The sequence below is a fragment of the Ceratotherium simum genome, chromosome 24 (assembly GCF_057802395.1).
Source record: "Ceratotherium simum simum isolate JZ-2026a chromosome 24, ASM5780239v1, whole genome shotgun sequence".
Lineage (NCBI taxonomy): Eukaryota > Metazoa > Chordata > Mammalia > Perissodactyla > Rhinocerotidae > Ceratotherium > Ceratotherium simum.
The window spans coordinates 46,055,367-46,074,312 of NC_141923.1; the positions used below are offsets into that span (position 1 = coordinate 46,055,367).

Below are 18,946 nucleotides of genomic sequence, written 5' to 3' on the forward strand. Positions count from 1 at the left end.
ACTCCATTTACAATAGCTTTTCTAAAATTAACTTCACAGACTACACTGAAATCTCAAAGCTGTGGTGCAATATCTCCTTTTAAACTGCAATACATAGTTATTTTTATGACTCACATCTTACTAACACACCCCTTAAGTTCTTTCAGCAATACCCATTCTCAAGTACCGCTACCCCAATCTGAAACAAATCCAACTAATGCCAGAGATGAGTAATAAAATTTAATTTCTCCATTAGGTATCATATCACAACACATGAAACTTCTATTTTTTTACCCAAACTTACTTTTTTTCCTTTAATATAAGAATAGATAAATCAGTTTGAACAGCTTCTCCAAGAAATTAAAAAGGATCTACATAGCTGGTAGCTGCTGAAAGTTACACCAATATCTTTCATACTTTTGCTTACGCATCAAGCCCAAACTAGCTCACTTTCTTAGGAAAAGACATTGCTCATTTAAAAACACCCCCACAGGAGATAATCTGGTTAAAAGTTTATTCTGTAAAGAAATCTAACATGATAATTTAATTAAACAAATTAAAAGCTTTAATACCAAAAACTTAACACATTTTAAATCCTCAGTATTTAAAATCAATACAGAAAATCTTTTCCAAAGAACATAAATTATCAAAACTGTTCAAAGATTAACATTAGAACACAAAATTCATACCAATAACGTAACTGTAAAACAGCTATACCATATACAGAAGACGTTCTCCTCCTAAAATCTACAATCTTGACCTAACTTTCCTTTCTCACAAAATTTCTGAGTTGGAAAGAGCCATCTAAACCAACCAGCCACCCAGAGACTGGACCCAGCTCAATGGTCAGTGAGCCTATGCTTGAAAACCAGGGATGAGCACTTCCCATAAGCCCCTTTCATATCTTTAGAAAAATGTTAGAACATTCTTCCTAGTTTTGATCCAAAAATGTTATCTCCTTGTAACTTCTCCCTGTGGCCCTCTATCTGCCCTAACCTCACCAAATCTGTCCAATCCTACTACCATAAGGTAGTCTTAATAACTGATGTCTAGTATCAACTAAATTTACTAGCAAACAGAAAAGCTACTTAGAATCTGTCCTCCTTTAGGAAAGTTTGACTAGGATGTTAAACATAATATACTAATAAAATAACCTATAGGTGCATCACCTGAGGTCACTCAACAATGAAAGTACTAAAATGATAAAACGTTACATTTATTCTTGCCTATTTCCAGAAAAGACTTAATACTTTAAAACATCATTTCACAAACTCAACATGAAATGTAAATAACAAGAAAAGAAAGTCAAATACTATCCAAAAAGACTCTAGGGAACTATTGAAGAAGCTTAAGCTTCACTTATGAAACAAGAATTTTCAAAACTTGCCCAAGAACAGTCAAATAAACACAATAGAAGTGGCCCCGAATACATACGAAAAATTTAGTATATAATCAACAGGTCATTTCAAATTAATAAGTAAAAAATATAGATTATTTAATAAGTAGCACTGGCACAAACGACAGCCATTTTGGCAGGAAGTTAAGCCCCTACTTGAATTACATATGGATCAGGGTTTTAAAGGTTAAAAAATTAAACCAAGGGGCCTGGCCCGGTAGCCGAGTGGTTGAAGTTCCGCACACTCCACTTCAGCAGCCTGGGTTCACGGGTTCAGATCCCAGGCACAGACCTACTCCACTCATCAGCCATGCTGTGGCGGTGTCCCACATATAAAATGGAGGAAGACTGGCACAGATGTTAACTCAGGGGTAGTCTTCCTCAGGCGAAAAAAAAGAGGAAGGAAGATTGGCAACAGATGTTAGCTCAGGGCAAATCTTCCTCAGCAAAAAAAATAAATAAATAAAAAATTAAACCATGAAAGAACTAGAAGACACAATGTATTGCTTTGCATTTTAAAAATAATCCTCTTTCATAAAAGGCTTTTCTATGTCTCATGTAAAACCCAGAGCCATAAAGGAAAAGACTGGGAAATCTGACTAGAAAACATTATAAAGATTTTATGGCAAAAAATAAGTAACAAACTAAAAAAAATAACAAAGGTCTGCTTGCCTTAACTTGCAAATATCACTTAAAATGTGGGAAAAAGATGAACCCAAGAGAAAAATGGTTAAAGGACATGCTTAAAGGTTCCCAGAAGAAAAAGATATCCAATAAACATATTTTTTTTAAACGCAACCTCAGTCACATTAAAGAAATGCAAATTAAAACAATATGCTACCTCTTTTCCACTTAGGTTCACAGGGCTGAAAGATGTGGGAATGACGGAATACAAATGCGCACGAGGAAATTTTGGAGGTGATACATATGTTCACTATCTTGATTGCAGTGATAGTTTCACGGGTGTACACATGTCAAAATTTATCATACTGTACACTTTAAACATGTGCAGTTTATTCTATGTCATTATATCTCAATAAAACTGTCTAAAAAAAAATTAGGCATTGGCCAAGGAGTATGAAAACCAGTATTCTCACACAGTGTTAGTTTGATTATAACTAGTGAAATCTCCTTAGACAGAAATTTGGAAAAATCTTAAAGTACAAAAATACTGCATACTCTTCAGAGAAAAATAGTTTATTTTACAGATATTGTCACACAAATACAAAGATATACTCAAGCATGTTCACTGTTAGCAATGTAACTTTATGAAACTACAAAGAACATATGTCCAGCATTAGGGAAATAACTAAATAAGCTTGCAGTAGCGCTCCACATGGAATATAGGAAGACATTCAAAAACTATTGCAAATGAACCAAACACACATAAAAAGCAAGTTGCAGAACAGTATAGAGAGAAAATTCTGTTTTATGTGACAGAGTCATGCTTTTACATGCTTTAAAACTCCTGGAAGGACACAGTATAAACCATTAACTCTATGGTGACTTCTGAGGACCTTTCTGATAACTTTTCACTTTATATCCTTCAGAATGTCTACGTTTTCCCACCATGCACAATATTCCTTTTATAATTTAAATTTATTAAATTTTTAAATTATAAATTAAATCATGACTTAAAAACTAATTTGAGGAATTCATTTTTAGCAATATGAGTGAAAACTCTTCCAACTGAATATAACAAAACTTGTTTTGCTTTAAAATGGGCAAGTTTTGGGGCCGGCCCAGTGGCGTAGTGGTTAAGTGCATGCGCTCCACTTCCATGGCCCGGGGTTGGCAGGTTCGGATCCCGGGCACACACTGACACACCACTTGTCAAGCCATGCTATGGTGGCATCCCATATAAAGCAGAGGAAGATGGGCACGGATGTTAGCCCAGGGGCAGCCTTCCTCAGCAAAAAAAAAAAAAAAAAGGAGGATTGGCATCAGATGTTAGCTCAGGGCTGATCTTCCTCACAAAGAAATAAATAAAATGGGCAAGTTTTCTGGAAATTAAGGGAAATCCTGGGGCAGGGGAAATATCAAATAGGAACTGAAAGTGTTAACAGCCATTTAAGGCTAAGACAGAAGGCTCTGGGCTGCAAGTTGGGGAAGTGGAAATGAGACAGGTACATAAAACTGAGATTTTTAAAAAGCAATTAGATACAAACAGGGATTATATGCCCAAGAATTCCAGATAGTGAGAGACTATAAAAAATATTTTTTCAGCTATTAGAAGGATAAAAGAAATCTGACACCTGGAAAAAGAATAAAACACTCACATAAAAGACCAGAGAGATTAGAAAGAAATAAAGAGGGGCAGGCCCAGTGGCGCAGGCGGTTAAGTGCGCGCGCTGTGCTGCGCTGGGCCGGGGTTCCCCGGTTCGGATCCCGGCGCGCACCGACGCACTGCTTGTCAGGTCATGCTGTGGCAGGCATCGCATATAAAGTAGAGGAAGATGGGCATGGATGTTAGCACAGGGCCGGTCTTCCTCAGCAAAAAGAGGAGGATTGGCAGATGTTAGCTCAGGGCCGATCTTCCTCACAACAAAATAAAAAAGTAAAAATAAAAAAAGAAAGAAGTAAAGAAACTGTAAATTGTGTTAGCATTCACACACCTATGTGAATACACAGACATGTCAACATTAAAAACTAAATGGACTGATAATGATGCACAGTTGAAGAATTATCAAAGATAGATCTGATAAAAACTGGCAATGCAGCACAAAAGAATATGTTAGAGAAAATATGAAAAAAAACTAATAGACATGAAGGAGAGATGAGAAGGTCCCATAGTTAAATGGGAATTCAAGGAGAGAAAAGAACCAAGAAAGGTAGTATTTGATGAGATAATGGCCGAAAATTTTCAAAAACTGTTCAAAGATATAAACCTTCCAATTCCAGAAGGGCAACAAAATTTGGACAGAATTTAAAAAAAGGAATTATACATAAACATATGTGTAGTAAAACTGTATATAACAAAAGATGCAAAGCAGGTCTTAAAAGCAACATAGAAAAACTTACCTATAAAGGAATAAAATTAGACATTATTTAAAGTCTAATTTTTTATAAATAATTGTTTTCTCAGCCATAGAAGCCAAAGGTTAATGGAATAAAATCTCCACAGAAACAATGACCATGAACATAGAATTCCAGATCCAGCTAAACACTGGAATACTCAGTTTTCAGAAGCAGTAAGTCTGTCAGCTATGTGTAACAAACACAACTGATTCTTAACTTAACAAACAATCAAAAATGCTTTATCTGAAATTTAATAATCCAGATCGTAGTTTTTGTAAATGAGCAATACCTCTTCCTGCCAGAATATGACTGAGAATATTACAAAACTCTTTCAACAGGGATTACAGCTCACCTTTTTCCCAATAAACTTTTCAGGAAGCCAGTGGAAAAAGTACTAGCAAAGAATTTTCTCTTTCTGGCCCTTCAATTACAGTGTTCAGAGCTTCCACGGACAAAGCCATAAAAAATTAGGACAAAACTTGACAGGACTTTACAATCAAGTACACCAATTAAATCATAGTAAAAGCCTGATTATTTCTTCCAAGACCGTACAATCTATTCCGCAGTCTACATTTCAATTTCTACACTTCTACAGCCTACATGTCAATTTTTATGTTAATATCATTCCACAATCAAATTCCCACCTCTAAGAGAAAGCAAAAAGACATACAAAAGTCTAAATACATAAAAAGTCTACACAAACAACAAAATTGTGAACAAATAGCAAAATCTTACACACAAACTGCAAGTACATACAAATTAAGGAACTAACATAGGGCAAGGAAACTGCTTATATTATTTTCATTTTCATATTTTTCTGGAACATTACTTCTGTTAATAAATTTATTATTAACCCGTGGTAAAGTTAAAGAATCTTTAAAAATTAAGAAATATTGGGGGCTGGCCCAGTGGCATAGTGGTTAGTTCACGGGCTCTGCTTCAGCGGCCCTGGGTTCACAGGTTCGGATCCCAGGTAGGGACCTATGCACTGCTTATCAAGCCATGCTATGGCAGGCATCCCACATGCAAAGCAGAGAAAGATGGGCACGGATGTTAGCCCAGGGCCAATTTTCCTCAGTAAAAAGAGGAGGACTGGCAACGGATGTTAGCTCAGAGCTAATCTTCCTCATCAAAGAAAAAAGAAAAGAAATATTCCCATTCAGTGAAATTAAGCAACATTTGCTTTTATATTCACAATCTTATACCGTTCTGTGAAATTGTACCTTGAGAACTATGGTTTTAAAAAACGTTCACTGAAGATTTTTTTTATTTATTATTCAAGGTTTACTTTATACCATTGAAAGTTTAACATACCAAATGAGTGACTCTCCTACTGATCCGTATGTTCTCTCCCACCTACTATCTGTGAGCCCAACACAGCACTCAACGAATACCACTGTCAAATTTTAATTGACTAAAAGGCAACCAGCACAAATATAGGAAAAAAAAAAAAAAGGTCTACTTCATAATATAACTTCAAAATATAAATAACTTTATACATGTAGCATCCCTTTCTTTGGATTTTCTTTCAAAATAAACCTTCATAAATACAGTATACATCAATCCTATTTGTGTCCATCAGTACTCTGAAACACAAAATCAAGGACTTTTTATCACGACATGGACTTTAATATAATGTTCTTAAAGCTGCAAAAGGAAAATATAACAGAAAATTTTTTAAAAGTTCAGATAAAATTACCATGAATTGGAAACAAGTACAACTTCTGTATTTTAACAAATATTTAAACCTACACAACAGCCAAAAAAAAAAGTTTTGTTTGCTGTTGACTCTATTCTTTTGACATCACTCCCAATAAGCAACCTAAGCAAAAAACAGTGAGAGAAGTTATCTTGCTAAGAACAACCTCCAAGAAAAAAAGTAAGTGTCTGGGATTTCACCAACTGAATTCCCACATTCTTTAAGTTGGTTTATAAATTATCTAGTTAACATACTGAAACACTGTAGACAGGGACCTTCAAAATTTGTGACTGCAAAGACTCCCTTCCAGACAACAGAAATACGACTTAAGAGGTTCAAAGGTGATCAGTTATGAGAAATCTAAAATACAGCCACAAGAAAACAATGCCATTCATAATAGCACCAAAAAACAATAAAATACTTAGGAATAAATGTAACCAAGGAAGTGAAAGATCTGTACAGTGAAAATTATAAGACACTGATGAAAGAAACTGAAGAAGACACAAATAAATGGAAAGATATCACGTGTTCACAGATGGGAAGAATTAATATTGTTAAAATGCCCATATTACCCAAAGCCATACAGCTATAGATTCAACGCAGTCTCTATCAAAATTCCAATGGCATATTTTTTACGGAAATACAAAAAACAATCCTAAAATTCGTATTGAAGCACAAAAGACTCCAAATAGCCAAAGTGATCAGAGCTGGAAGCATCATCACACTTCTGATTTCAAACTAAACTACAAAGCTATAGTACGTATATCAAAGTATAGTATAGTATATCAAAACAGTACAGTAGTGGCATAGAAATAGACACATAAACCAATGGAACACAATCAAGAGTCCAGAAATGAACCCCACATATATGGTCAACTAATAATTGACAAGGGAGTTAAGAATACCCAATGGATAAAGGATAGTCTCTTCAACAAAAGGTGTTGGCAAAACTGGATATTCACATGCAAACGAATGAAACTGGACCCCTATCTTACAACACTCACAAAAATTAACTCGAAATGGATTAAAGACTTAAATGTTAAGACCTGAACCGTACAACTCATAGAAGAAAACATAGGGAAAAAGTTCCTTGACATTGGTCTTGGCAAGGATTTTTTGGATATGGCACCAAAAGCACAGCAACAAAAGCAAAAATAAACAAATGGGTCTACGTGAAACTTAAAAAGCTTCTGCACAGTAAAAGAAACAACAAAATGAAAAGGTAACCCATGGAACGGGAGAAAATATTTGCAAACCATATATCGGATAAGGAGTTAATATCCAAAATATATAAGGAACTCATACAATTCAATAGCAAAAAAACCAATAATCCAATTAAAAAATGGGCTGGACGTCATTCCAAAAGACATACAAATGGCCAACAGGTACATGAAAAGGCGCTCAATATCACTAATCATCAGGAAAATGAAAATCAAAACCACAATGAGATATCACCTCATAACTGTCAGACTGGCTATTATCAAAAAGACAAGAGATAACAAATGCTGGCAAGGATGTGGAGAAAAAGGAACTCCTGCGCACTGTTGGTGGAAACATAAATTGGTACAGCCACTGTGTAAAACAGTATGGAGATTCCTCAAAAAATTAAAAACAGAACTACCATATAATCCAGCAATCCCACTTCTGTGTATATATCCAATGGAAATGAAATCACTATCTCATAGAGATATCTGCACCCCCATGTTCACTGCAGCATTATTTACAACAGCCAAGACATGGAAACAACCTAAGTGTTAGTCAACAGATGAATGGATAAAGAAAATGTAGTATGTATATGTACAGTGGAATATTATTCAGCCACAAAAAAAGAAGGAAATCCTGCCACTTGCGACAACATGGATGGACCTTGAGGCATTATGCTAAGTGAAATAAGTCAGATAAAGAAAGACAAACACCAGATGATCTTTTCCACCATATATGGAAGATTAAAAAACCAAACTCATAGATACAGAGAGTAGATCAACGGCTGCAAAGGGGAGGCAGGGGGAATTCATGAAGGTGGTCAAAGATACAAACTTCCAATTATAAGATGAATAAATTCTGGAGATGTAATGTACAGCATGGTGACTACAGTTAACAATAGTGTATTATATACTTGGAAGTTGCTAATACAATAAATCTTAACAGTTCTCATCACACACAAAAAAAGAGTAACTATGCAAGGTGATGGATGTGTTAACTAACCTTATTGTGGTAACCATTTTGCAATATACCAAATCGTCACATTGTACACCTTAAATTTACACAACGTTACATGTCAATTATATCTCTATAAGGCCGGAAAAAAATAAAATGCAGCCACAAGTAGAGGCCCCTATCCTATGGCCATTTGCTCTGGACACTGCTTAGAAACCACCTTTACACAACAACCTCAAGAACCATGCAACTATAGATACTGCCTTCAAGAGACAGTACACAGCTGCCACAATCCTACATTTCAAGATCCATGAAAGGCTTCTGTTCTCCCCACTATTAGAAGATGCCTGAAGAGTTAAAAAAAAAAAAAAAAAAAAGTAAAAGCTGTCATGTACTTAAAATAGCAGAGAGTAGGCAAACTAAAAGTGGTGAATTTACTGTGGGTAAATCCAGACAACATGGCTAACTGAAAAACTTAGGAGCATCAAAAGTTATTTACTCTAAACAAGTCATTCCAATGCCTCTCTTTTTTCTATATATATAAAAGGCTTACTAAATCAGGAAAACCCCAAACATATTATAGGAATGTCTGACTTGGACAGAACACTTGATAAAGTAGACAAGCTATCCTTTGAGACAAGATAGATAAGTACCAAACATGGCTGAATAGTAGGAGAAATCAGGGAATAATTTAAAAGGTTCAATGATCATATCCCAAAGCTGCCAATTAATGGTTTAGAAAGTATCTTAATCCTGTATCAAAGGCTCTGTTCTTTGCCTGACCTTACTAAGATTTTAATCAATTACTAGGATAATGATAAGACAAGCTTGCCAGCTTGTAATGATGTGTTGAACACAAGGATATCTCGAAAGAGGAGAACAAAGGACAAACCAACTAAATAATGTTTCATAAAATAAGATTTTTATTTTATCCTTTGTTACTAAACTCTTTCAGTTCCCTAGCTGGAACAGCAGGAATTCCAATAGCGAGTCAGATAAGTAGGCATACTATGCTACCTCAGTCTACTGACTTACCTCACATAATGAATTGTCCAGTTAACCGGTTTTCAGCAAAATGGCACTTGAAAAGTACTACTTTTCAAACAATGGCCTTTTTTGGTGTTAGTGATTGTTCACCTAAAACATACACACAATAAATATTCTATAAAGAATGAAATTTCAACATTATAATTTCAGCCAAAGACACACTCAATGATTTATTCAACACAATGGTTTCCAGTTGGAATACATCAGATGTATTGATGCAATGCACACGTTTGGAGGAACCCAGAACATTTTGCTTTGTGTACATATGCCAAGCAAGAGGGATGCAGAGCTAGAACCTCCTACCTCTCTTCAGTCTTTTCTGCCTGTGTTCTATTTCCACACTGCTTAAGGGACTCGTGTTTGGCCTTTACTTCCCGCTAAAGGTACTTACCTGTGCCACAATTTGACTTTTAAGTGCAGACTAAATGCAAGATAACTCTGAGCTTCGAAAGGTTCAAACTAGTGAAGAAGATGGTACAAAAAGAACAGACTGTCCAAATAATGACACTCCACCAACCACCACCAAGTTTTCTCTTCCTTTGACAAGTAGAATATGCCTTCATTTTATACTACATTTTAATGTTCAAAGTGTATTTATTTATTTTCAAATTGTTGTTTATACTTAAATAAACTCTTCATTGCTAGATTATATTTTTTTTAAATGTACCCTTTATTTATTTATTTATTTATTTTTTTTTTTTGTGAGATCAGCCCTGTGCTAACATCTGCCAATTCTCCTCTTTTTTTGCTGAGGAAGACTGGCCCTGTGCTAACATCCATACCCATCTTCCTCCACTTTATATGGGACGCCACCACAGCATGGCTTGCCAGGCAGTGCATCGGTGCACGCCCGGGATCCGAACCGGCGAACCCCGGGCCACCGCAGCAGAGTGCACGCACTTAACCGCTTGTGCTACCGGGCTGGCCCCTAGATTATATTCTCTTATGTGGAAAATTGGTTGGTTGAGATGGAACACAGCATAATTTCCCATGAAAATTAATGGAAATACGTTTTCATGTAACAGCTTTTCACTTAGCAGCAGGCTTTTCAAGAACAAATTGAAATCATAAAAGAAAGGATAGGTACATTTGGTTCCTGAGTTTGAGACAACAAGCAAGAGTTCAGATAGCAAGGGATACCAGTCGCACCTCAAAAAAGAAAACATTATTCAGTCTGAGTTGGACTAGCAAAGGATACCTGTACTCCCAAAAAGACTAAAGAAACATAGGATAAGAGAGATCAGCAAGCAGGAACAAGAATCACACTTCAAGGCTTAAGGAATTTAATTTTATAATCATAACAAATTAGTGTGATACTAAAATCAGATTTGTTCTATAGAGTTGAATAAAACCCAACAAGAGGTCAGATTTGAGCAAAGGAAGGGAACAGATGACTAAACTAGAGCACTCAGAATACAGTGAGCTAAGCTTCAAAAAACAAATAAGATTATAATAGGTAGAAATGAAGATGAAGACTTCCAATAAGGATGCTTGTATTCTAAACATTTAAAATGATAGGTGAAATATAAAAGATTATCAAAAAAAAGATAGCTGAACTGAAAACTAAGATAAACATCTCCCTGAGTCAGAAACAATAAAAATTCAAAATAGTAATCTATACCTAAAATGGAGTGTAGGGAAGAAAGAAAGGGGAAGATGGCTGGATACTGGCTCTATAGTAGGCAAAAGGTCAGAAGTTCAGCTCCTACAGGGAACAGCAAGGGAACAGAAACAGGTTTGCTTCTCGACGCCAAGGGCTGGGGATAGGAATAGTATTTGTACAGCTCAGGCGGATGGGAAGGAGGAGGAAAAGTGAAAAGGAGGGGAGCAGAGGAGAAAGAAGATGTATGAAAAATAATCAGCCTGCAAACCTATTACCTAGAGCTATAACTTCTGCTCTGAGCCTGGAGAGGAAAGTGGACAAAATACCCAGTCTCACAGCAAATTTAAAATTAACAATAAGACCTTAATATCAAATATCAAGCCAGTATTCACATTTCCCCAACTGCTTTGTAAATATTTTTTGTTATTCTGTGTTATTTATTTCTTGTCTCTTTTCATTTATCACCCCTTTTTATTCTTCAGTTTCTTGCAATTCTTAGGATTTGGGGTTGGAAAAACCAGATAGTTGGTCCTGTCGAGATTCCCAGTATGAATTTTGTTGATGGTATCCTCATAGTGTTTAAGAAGTTTTTTTTGTCTTTTCTACTTCCTATAAATTGGTAGTTAAATTTAACAGCTAGATCAGATGCAGAATTAAGAGTTTAGCGCAAGAGTAAGGCACAGACAGCGCGGCATACTTCTAAAAAGATGTACCTAATGTCTGGATGTCTTTCTCTTTGTGACATTAGCAGAGCAAGATTGGTGATCTTTGCCTAAACGTTATTCATTAGGGGAAGCAAGATGATGATACTCTAAGTCTATCACTCTTTATTAGGTAGAATACATCTATAGAAAGAAACTTCTCTCATGACCTATTTGATTACTCTGAGATACAAATCATAAGAAAAATAGGATAAATGCTTACTTCTATTTATTTAGCAGTTGTCAAAATGAGTTGCTCCAACAGCAGCTAATCAGGGTTTTTTTTTTAACGTTTTACTATCATTACAAACTCACAGATTAAACATATTTGATTTATTTCAATTCATTAGTTATTATCTTTATTGATTTCAAATTGTCCCCTTTTTGGCCAATGAGATCTCACTCAAGATAGCTCCTGGGCTGTTCTGACACTACCCTCATAGTTTTTGGTCGCTCTATTGCTTTCTGATAAGATGCTCTAGGCTGTGGCAAACAGACTCTAGGGTGCCCCCCCAGTCCCTGCCTCCTGGTGTTCTCACCCTTGTGCAATCTCCTCCCATTAAGTGTGAGTGGAACCTGTGACTTGCTTCTAATCAATAAAATATGGCAAAGGTGACAGGATATAAGTGATCACATGTACATGATTATGTTACATAAGACTGTAACCCTTGTTACTAGGACACTCTCTTACTGGCTTTGAAGAAGCAAGCTGCCACGCTGTAAGCTGCCTAAGGAAAGGGTCACGCGTCAAGTTGTTAAGAACTTTCTGTTGGGCCACCTTCAAGGAACTGAAGGCTGCCAACAACCATGTGAACTTAGAAGCAGATCTTTCCCCAGCTGAGCCTCAGATGAGACCCCAGCCCTAGTCAACACCATAATAGCAGCTTTGTGAAACCCTGTACAAGAGGACCCAGCTAAGCAGTGCCCAGACTCCTAATGCACGGAAACCGTGGTATAATAAACGTGTGTTGTTTTAAGCCCCTAAGCTTGTGGTAATATTGTTACACAGAAATAGATAATTAATATGCAGGCTCATCCCATACATTTCCTGCCTTAAGGTTGAAAATGCCCATTTTGAGCTCTAGTGACTTTTATTGTGAAAAGGTATTTAAAGACCACAATGTGGGCACCAGGATTGCTTTTCGCTACTGGGTTGGTCATTGTTTCTAGGCCTTTTTAGTCAACAGGGCCAGAAAATGCAAATATTTTTAATAAGCTAAATTTCTGCATGAATGCATACAGATGCTTCTACCCAAATTTAGTACCATGGCGTTTTTACTTAATTTCACTGACCTTAAAACCACATCTGCTTTCAACCATGCCAAAAATCTCAGTTTTCAACAATACCAACATAATCACTCATTTCCTTCAGTTCACAATACATATATTACACAGTATTGGAATAACAACATACATATTACCACCAAGATTATGATTATAGTAGTTCAAGAATTGTTTTCCTTTTTTGTTATCCTTCCTCCACTCTCTGCCCAAGGTATATGCCAACGGGGATAAACAGTCAAGTTATCGTGTTTTAAAGTCACTTGGCATAGTTTCACTCTGGTGTCCACCAAGTGAATACACATAAGATTCATTTGTTTTATTTTATTTATGATTTTTAGGGATTTTTTTAAATTTTTTTTAATAATTATGTAAAATATTTACATGGCTCCAAAGTCAAGTCTAAAGAAAAAGAAAAATTCAAAGCACAGATTGTACCCCTGTGCTCTTCTATACTGTGCTTCTCTCCCCTATAAGTAACCAGCATTTTTTAGATTTCACTCAATACTCTTCTACTTTTAATATGAGCAATATATATACACACATTTTCATCTCCCTTAGTATATGATTGCATATTATAAATACTTCTCTCCACTTTGGTTTTTTTACTGTTCCATAACAGACCTAGTTTGCAACTAGAGGCACAATGGGCCAGGTAGAAAAAGTTGAAAAACAAATAAATAATTCTCGGGGCGGGGAGGGGGGGAATGATCACTGAGGGAGAAAAGGTAAAAACAAACAAAAAAAAAAGCTGAAAATAAGCTTAAAAAATAATCCAAAACACAAGAAGAAATTTGATGAGAAAAAAAAAAATCAACAGACACGTGAATTCACACCTGATGATACTAGTTTTATGAACAGTCTGACAAAGACTTTTAAATTTGAACACGTTGAAGATGTCAGAGCGATAAGGGAGTCTTTTTATAAAGTAGCAAAAAGGTTATAAAACAAAAACAGAAGTGAAACAGACAAGCGTACATGAAAAAGCAATTCCAAATCTAAGAAATGAAAATTGTAGATACTGGCATATAGATTCAATAGACCGAATAAACCCTAGAATGGACAAAGTAAAAGAAAAATTGGTAAATTGCTACACAGTACTGAATTCACCTAGTAGGAGGCATAGAAAAATAAAGAGAAAAAAATTGAAAGAGCGATTAAGATACACAAAGGATAAACTTAAGGGACTTCAACATAGGTTTATCAAGAGAAGAAAAGTGAGAATAGAATAACAGAAGCAATATTTAAAGAGCTGAGAATTTCCAAAACTGAAGAGAGATCTATCCTCGGATTATATGTATACTGAGTACTAACTGGGTATACAGAAGTTCATCCACGCTCATAGTGCACACTGTGGTGAAACTGCAAACTACCAAGCACAAAGAGCTGCTGCTTTAAGGAAATAATTAACCAGACTGTTTCACAACAAATGTCCATAACAACTTAAGAAAACCACATGCAAACAGTGGCATCACTTTGAGAAGTTTACAAATCTCCTAGAATGTCATGCGGGGTGGGGGGGGAGTGGAGACTTCAAAGTTTACTGAATAACTCTATCCATATTTTAACATTCTTACATAATTACATTCTTATGACTCTAAAAGCAAGGTGTGGACAGTGCATAAAAGTAATAACTCAAAGAATCATTTCAAAGCATCTACTAAATTCCCACATTTCAGTCCTTAAAAAAAACAAACTGAAATGCTAAACAGTGGAATTATGGAGAAAAGAAAACAGCAGCATAAAAGGGAAGAAAAAAAAATCAATTCCAGATAAAGAATTGTGAAAAAACTTTTTAAGTTTATAAAATTTTTTAAGACAACATGCAAGAATATCTTTATAACCTTGAGATAGGGAAGAGTTTCTTAAACAAGACACAAAGTATAAATCATAACATGAAAATACTGATAAATTCAACTAAATTAAAATTTTTAACTTTTATTAACAAAGACCATAAGAAAGTGAGAAGACAAGCCACAAAGTGGAAGAAGACATCTGTAATACACAATCAGCAAAGAATGAGTATTCAGAACATATAAAGAACTGCTATCAATCAAAAAGAAAAACCACCCAACAGAAAGGAACAGCTATTCAAGAAAAAGGAAAAAATGGCTAGCAAACATTTGGAAAGATGTTTCCTCTCTGTAAGCAGAAATGCCAAACCTACAAGATATCAATTCATACCAAATAGGCTGTCTGACTTTATTATGTGCCAATATCAAGTATAGGGAAGAACGTGGAGCATCACATGTATACACTAGTGAGGGGAATAACCTGGTACAATTACGTTGGAAAACAATTTGGCACTACCTAGTAAAGCTGAAAACATACGTCTCCTACAACTCAGCAATTTCACACCCAACTAGATATAAGATCTAAAACAATTTATTCAAACTGCAAATCTCAACTCATTTGTGGGTACCAAAAATCAACTTAGTGGGCCTTGGTTAGCATTCTCCTTTTTAATGAAATGGACTAACATCACACAGGTTGTTTTTTTTCAAGAAACTTTTTTGTTATATATGTGTACATCTGACAATGTATTGAGTCTCATAATGTAAAATTTATTTCTTACCATAAGTGGTAATGAAAAAGTTTTAAAAAACACTATCCTAAAGACACATATGTGTGCAAGTGCACCAAGAGACCAGACCTATGCAAGGTGGTCATAGCAGCACTGTTTATAATAGCAAAAGAAAACTGGAAACAACCCAAATGCCCATCAACAGGTAATAACTAATCAGAAAATATTCATACAATGAAATCCCGTGCAAGAGTGAAAGTGAATGAATTAGAGCTATATACAACATGGTGGAAGAATATCAGGACCATAAAATTGAGGGGGAAAAGTTGCAAATAAACTCTTAAAGAAGAATCCCATTTATAGAGTTCAAAAACAAATAGAAAAAAAATAGTTTACGGATACAAACAGGTGTGGCAAAACTAAAACAAAAAAGCAAATGTAACAGATAGTGATTACTTCTAGGGGGAGGAGTACATAAAGAAATTACAAGTTAGGATAATATTCTTGAACCGGGTACTAAGTACACAGCTGTTCACTGTGTCTTTATTCTTTATCTTACACATATTTTATATGTAGCTAATTTCAAAAGGAAAAAGTTGTTAAATAAAGCCGAGTGAAAGGTACACAGGTATTTGATACACAGATATTCATGTTATATTTAATCTTTAAACCGTATAGATACATTCTATATTCTCTTGTACACCTGATCATTTGATATTTGTTTTTAACCTTTGACAAAAGAATAAAAAGACAATTAAGTAGGAAGAGGTAAATGTAAATTAAAAACAGACAAGCAAACAGGTATACATTTCCCTGCTTCTTAAATTTATACAATTATGACAGTGCTGAATATCTCTAGAAAGTTATACTTTGGAACAAATTTTTCCAAAAAGAAAATAAAAGCAAATATTTTAAAATAAGAAACTTCTAAAATTTTTACAGAAAATATCCAGGGTTTCTTGACTTAGCACAAAGCTACCTTAAGAAATCAGAAAGACTAGAGCAAACAAGAGGAGTAACTAAAACTTCTCTTTACACCAAAAGTAGTATGTTATTTTAGATGCTGCTGGGACTTTTTGCTTAAATGAAGGTTACATAAAACTGAAAGGATATGAAATATAATTACTCACCTATTTATGCCAGGTAAACAATGCTAGAAGAGTAGACCAGAATACATCCTTACTCATTTTATAATTAATTTATATTATAAAGGATTTCTTTTCTCCCCTATGCCCAAGAGACAAAGTAATTGCATGGGCTATATTTTATGCATGACTCCAAGGCTAATCTTAAATATATATTTTATTTGAAAAGTGTTCCAAAAACTTCAAGCTCAGAAATACTTCCTTCAAGTTAAAACTCAGTGTGAACCTCCTCCCCCCCAAAAAAAACCAAGAGCAAAAGAAATAAGCTACTTTTACAAAGGATCCAATTTAAACTTAAAATTACAGTTAATATCTAGGTCAAATTGGAAGCCATTTAAGAAATTATTCCCATTCACCCAGCAACTAGTGTACCAACCACAAGGATTACACATCACAGTACCTGACAACTGCACCCAGAAATGAGAGTACCAAATGATATGAGACAAGCTTGAGAAATTCACTTCACAGAAATCATGTTGTTCAGCCAATCTCAGACATGCAGGTTACAAAAATTATGTAAAATAATTATGGAGCATATTTCAAATAAACATGTCTTCCCAATAAACTAAGCAAATACAGGTCAGAAGCACATAAATGAATTCAACCTGTGTGGACATTAAAGATTTAAGGAAACATCCTGAAGGTTAGCAACACAGCATTCAGAACACTGGGGAGCTGTCAATGTACAGCTTAGTTTGTTCAAATTTATTTCAAAGATAATTAGATCTAAACACATGCAATCACTGGGCCAGCCCCGTGGCTTAGCGGTTAAGTGCACGCGCTCCGCTACTGGTGGCCCGGGTTCGGACCCTGGCGCGCACCGACGCACCGCTTCTCCGGCCATGCTGAGGCCGCATCCCACATACAGCAACTAGAAGGATGTGCAACTATGACATACAACTATCTACTGGGGCTTTGGGGGGCGGGGGGAAGGAGGAGGATTGGCAATAGATGTTAGCTCAGAGCTGGTCTTCCTCAGCAAAAAGAGGAGGATTAGCACGGATGTTCGCTCAGGGCTGATCTTCCTCACAAAAAAAAAAAAAAAAAAAACACATGCAATCACTAAATTATTTATTTATGTACATATTTCACTCAGAACACTTATGTTACTGACCAACAAGATTAAGTGGTACCAAGCACAGAAGTATCTTTGCTGAAATTTGTGCATTAAATTTTATTTTCCATTCCAACCCCAAGAGTAAACCTGAAACCCTTATTCTTCAAGTCTCACTTTACATGGCATTCCATGTAAATCAATTAGCTGAGCTACTGGAAAAGGAGGACGGCACAAATGACAAGTAAAGCAAAAGGTTCAATGAGTCCCAATCACTTTCAAACATCAGGCAATTCATTCATTCATCAAATTGAGCACTACCTAAGCGCCAGAAATATACTCCACAGCAGTGAACAAGACAAAATTCCCACCTCATAGTGCTTATGTTCTTATAGGTGAGACAGATACCAAGCATATAAATAAATAAGCATGTATTATAATGTTAAGTGACTGATAGCACAATGAAGAAAATCAAGGCTGAGACGAAGAACAGAGAGGATATGCATTTTAAGTAGGGTGACCAGGGTTGGCCTTTCTGAGATAACCATTGAGCAAAGCCTACACGATCACATGGCAGTAATTCATAATGCACATACATAGGAATCAAGACTGAAAAAATTTATTGGAAACTAAGAGAATCATAGTCTACCTATTGTTTCCTATATATATCATTTTACAGCATTTGGTTTTAAGTAGCTTCTACTATTTTCTCCACTTGGAAGACTTTTAGTCCTCAAATTAAATCACTAACTTTAAGAGTTAATCCTCTAACTCCAGTGGAAAAAAATCTTTATAACCTTAATGTAGCTTTCTAACACCTAACATCAGAATTGCACACAGACAGTGCTTTATTTTTTTCAGAAAGCATTCTTACAAAACAGCTCAATGAGTGAGAATGGACTCTAGAGTTAGAATACCTCAGTTCAAATTCAGGTTCCCACTCCTATTTGCTCTATGTCTTTGGACAAATTATTTATCCCCCCTCCCTAGTTTCCACCAAATAGTACCTATCTCGTACGGTTGCTGACAGGATTAAATATAATACTGTACATAAAGTGTTTATAGAGCCTTACAGCAAATAAGCACTCTGTTAGCTGTCACCAATGCAGCAACTCCGTACTAAGATAATATAAGCAAGGCAATGTGTCTCAGGCAGGTTAAGATAGGTAAGTTCACACATACAGTAAGTGGTACTAACAAAGTCAAATTCAAACCCAAGCTCTTCAGACCCTCTAACATCCACACTCTTTCCACTACACCACACGATATAAAGTTAGCAATAAGAAACTTGCATAAAACCTTAGAGTTAATAAGGTCTAAGACCTGTAGGTCTCCTAACTAC

At 35.5% G+C, this 18,946-nt stretch overlaps 1 protein-coding gene across 15 annotated transcripts in view; it reads right to left on the reverse strand.

Moving 5' to 3' along the window:
* KTN1 (kinectin 1) overlaps window positions 1-18,946 on the reverse strand; it is a 102,185-nt gene that overhangs the window by 77,786 nt on the left and 5,453 nt on the right. For 11 of the 15 annotated variants that reach the window (XM_087448476.1, XM_087448472.1, XM_087448475.1 and 8 more), the window contains one exon: window positions 9,285-9,386. The exons of the other annotated variants lie outside the window; for them this stretch is intronic. The gene's annotated coding sequence lies outside the window, so the exon portion shown is untranslated. The remainder of the gene's footprint in view (window positions 1-9,284; window positions 9,387-18,946) is intronic. 15 annotated transcript variants of the gene reach the window in all.